Consider the following 4,192-nt stretch of genomic DNA (forward strand, 5'->3'; position numbering starts at 1 on the left):
AAAAAAAAAAAAGAAACCCCATCTCCTTAAATACAAAATTAGTTGAGCATGATGGTACCTGCCTGTATTCCAGCTGCTCGGAGGGTGAGGCAGGAGAATCACTTGAACACGGGATGCAAAGGTTGCAGTTAACCCAGACCGTGTCATTGCACACCAGTCTAAGCAACAAGAGTGAAATTCCATCGAAAAAAAAACAAAAAACAAAAAACATGCAAAAAAAGCTCCCTAATAAAATTTGAGGATAAACACACAAGTAAGGGTAGGGCATGGGGGACCACATTTACAATTGCAGCACTTTAGGAGGCCAAGGTGGTCAAATCACTTGAGCTCAGGAGTTCAAGACTAGCCTGGGCAACAGGGTGAAACCAAGCCTGTACAAAAAATACAGAAGTTAGCCTGGTATACTGGTGCGTCCCTGTAGACAGCTATTCAGGAGGCTGAGATTGGAGGTGGAGGTTGCCATGAGCCAAGACCATACCACTGCAATTCGGCCTGGGCGACAGAGCCAGACTCTGTCTCAAAAATCAATTAATCAATCAATAATAAAACTATAAAATCTAGTTGAGTGTGATGGCACATGCCTGTAATTCCAGCTGCTCAGGAGGCTTAGGCAAGAGAACTCCTTAAACCCAGGAGGCGGAGGTTGCAGTGAGTGGAGTTCCTGCCACTGCACTCCATCCTGGGTCACAGAGTGAGACTGCCCCAAAAAAGAGAACCACTTGAGCCCCACAGACATAGGTTAGAAGTGCCTCTGTACTCCAGCCTGGGAAACAGACACCTTGTCTTAGGAAAAGGAAAAAAAAACCAAAACAAAAAACCCAACATCATCCAATTCTGATTATAAGCATGTTCTGCAAAGGTATTACCAAGATCAGCATCCGCTTCAACGTTGCTTTTCTCAAACAGTAATCCTCTAAACGGGTACACTTTCTATTTCTTTCAGACAAAGAAAGTGCGCCCGTCTAGAGGGTCACAGTCTGAGATCTCCTTGCTCCGAACCGTGAATTTTTCGTTGAAATCTTCCTTCACTAGGTTTAAATGGAGACAAAAATAAAGATGTATTTATTGGCCCTGTTTGCATGTTTTCTGCAATGCAGAATACAAACATCTAAAAGGACAATCTTGAATTCCTTGGTTCAAAGGCTCAGCAGGTTAGCCTTGTTTATCATGGGGCAATCCTCCTGAGTTTTATCTCTGGAAAGAAAAAGCAATGCCTACTACACATACCTCATACTTAACCAAGAGAACTGGGCAAGATTTCTAGACAAAAGCAATGGATTTTGAACCATGTGTTCACTTGAGTTCCAGTGCAGGGACATGACTGACCTCAGGCGACCCTCCTGTCTTGGCCTCCCAAGGTGCTGGATTTACAAGTCTGCGCCACTGTGCCTGGACTATTCCCATATTTTAAATTAGTAAAATATAAAAATTAAAAAAAAGATGTCCACACCTAAACAGCAAGTCATTTGCTACTCAAGTACAACTCAAACACATTGTTTATCTAAAATACAAACTAAACTAGGGGTGGGGCATGAACCAAAGAACAGTCCTTCCTTTCCTCTTGCCTGTGCATGAGTTACTATTCACGTGTTCCCATCTATAAAGGATGGGGGAGGGGCAGAGGCGGGAGGATCTAACCCTAGTTTAGCCTGGGCAGGATAGTGAGACACATGTGTCATGCACGGATCTCCTGGTCACCCACCCAAGAGTTCAGCTTCATTTACTCAATAAACACTGAAACTCCATGCATTCCACCTCCGTGCTCTTGTTAAGCAGTCCATATCCCATATTCAAGGGACACTGAGGTCCCCTCCAACTCTACCTGACCCCAAGTGACGTTCTATAAACCAGTGCTAGAATAATTTCCATGGAGTTAAAGGTGTTGATGGCCACCCACGGTGAAACATACCTGTATTCTCACCACTTTGGGAGGCTGAGGTGAGCGGCTCATTTGAAGTCAGGGGTTTGAGAACAGCCTGGCCAACATGGTGAAACATAATCTCTACTAAAAAAATATATACAAAAAGTAGTCGGGTGTGGTGGCAGGCAAACTGTTATTCAAGCTACTCAGAAGGCTGAGGAAGGAGAACTGCTTAAACCCAAGAAGCAGAGGTTGCGGTCAGCAGGATCTCCCTATTGCCCTCCAGCCTGGGAGAAAGCGAGACTCTGTCTCAAAAAACATAATATAGATGAATCATTTAAAACAATAAATACTAACCGGGCGTGATGTAGGGCCCCTGTAATCCCAGCTACTCGGGAAGCTGAGGAAGGAGAATCACTTAAACTTGGTATGCGGAGGTTGCACTGAGTCAAGATTCCATCACTGCACTCTAATCTGGGTAACAGAGCAAGACTCTGTTCCAAAAAAGAGGACCATTGAGGCCCAAGAGACCTAGGTTGGAAGTTCCACTACACTCCAACCTGGGCAACAGAGACCCAGTCTTAGAAAACAAACAAACAAACAAACAAACAAATAATAAACAAAACAGAAACCCACCATCATTCAAGTCTGATTATAAGCATGCTCTGCAAATGTATTACCAAGTTCAGCATCAACTTCAACGTTGCTTTGCTCAAACGGTGACACTCTAAAGGGAAGCGCTTTGCTTTTTCTTTGTACAACAGAAAGTGCTTCCCTTTAGAGGGTCACAGCATGAGATCTTCTTGCTCCGGCACTGTGGGTTTTTTGTTGGAATTTCCCTTGACCAGGTTAAAATGGACACAAAAAATAAAGATGCATTTATAGCCCTTGCTTGCATGTTTTCTGGAATCGAGGACATAAACCCCTAAAAGGACCATCTCCAGGTCCTTGCTTCAACGGCTCAGCAGGTTAGTCTTGTTCAAAGGGAAATCCTCCAGAGTTTTGTCCTCAAACAGAAAAAGCAATGCCTACTAGACATACCTTATCTTTAACCAAGAGAATTGGGCAGAATTTCTGGAGAACAGCAACGGACGCTGAGACAAGCGTTCAGTTGAGTTCCAGCACAAGGAACACACAGTCCATATGGGAGCAACCAAATTGAAACCTAAGATGCTGAAGAATATGCATTGTCACACACACAAACATCCTCCAAGAGGCCACAGTCTAGGCTGACTCAAGAGGACCACTTGAGGAGGGGCATGTGGCTTACACCTGTAATCCCAGTGTTTTGGGAGGCCAAGCGGAGCAGATCACCTTAGGTCAAGAGTTCAAGACAAGCCTGGCCAACATGGCGAAACCCCGTCTCTACTAAAAACACAAAAATTAGCTGGGTGTGGTGGCGGACGCTTCTAATCCCACCTTCCCAGGAGGTTGAGGCAGGAGAATCGCTTGAAGGCAGGAGGGGGAGGTTGCTGAGATCGTGCCATTGCACTCCACCCTGGGCAAAAGGGAAAACTCCATCTCAAAAATAAATAAATAAATAAAAATAAATTTAAAATAAGTAAAAAGGGGATCCCTGGAGCCCAACAGATCTCGTTCTAAGTGCCACCCACTCCAGCCTGGGCAACAGAGATCCTACCTTGGAAAAAAAACAAAACAAAAACAGAACCTCGACATGATCCAAGTCTGACTATAAGCATGGTCTGCAAATGCATTACCAGGATGAGCATCGACTTCAACATTGCTTTTCTCAAACAGTGACACTCTAAAAGGATGCACGAACTTTTCTTTCAGACAACAGAACGTGCTTCCCTCTAGAGGGTCACAGCAGGAGATCATCTTGCTCCAGCACTCTGGGTTGTTGGAATTTTCCTTGACCAGGTTAAACTCGACACAAAACGAAAGATGCCTTTGTTTGCCCTGTTTGCATGTTTTCTGGAATCCAGAACATAAACCCCTAAAAGGACCATCTCAGTTAACTGCTTCAAAGGCTCAGCAGGTTAGCCTTATTCATCAAAGGGTAATGCTCTTGAGTTTTGATCCAAAACACAAAAAGCAATGCCTTTGGTTTATGCCCCTCCCCCAGTTAAATCTGTAATTCTGATAAACGATGTATTTGAGAGCTACTTGAATAACAAATGATTTGCTATTTAGGTACGGGCATTTTCCCCTCTCCCCAATTTTAAATATAAGACAAAGCCGAATACAGTCGCTCACACATTTATTTCCATCATTTTGGGAAGCTGAGACAGGAGGATCACCTGAGGCCTGTTGCTCAAGACCAGTCTGGCCAACATGGTGAAAATCTGTCTCTACTAAAAATACAAAAAA

This window comes from Cebus imitator, unplaced genomic scaffold, assembly GCF_001604975.1.
Source record: "Cebus imitator isolate Cc_AM_T3 unplaced genomic scaffold, Cebus_imitator-1.0 Scaffold846, whole genome shotgun sequence".
Taxonomy (NCBI): domain Eukaryota; kingdom Metazoa; phylum Chordata; class Mammalia; order Primates; family Cebidae; genus Cebus; species Cebus imitator.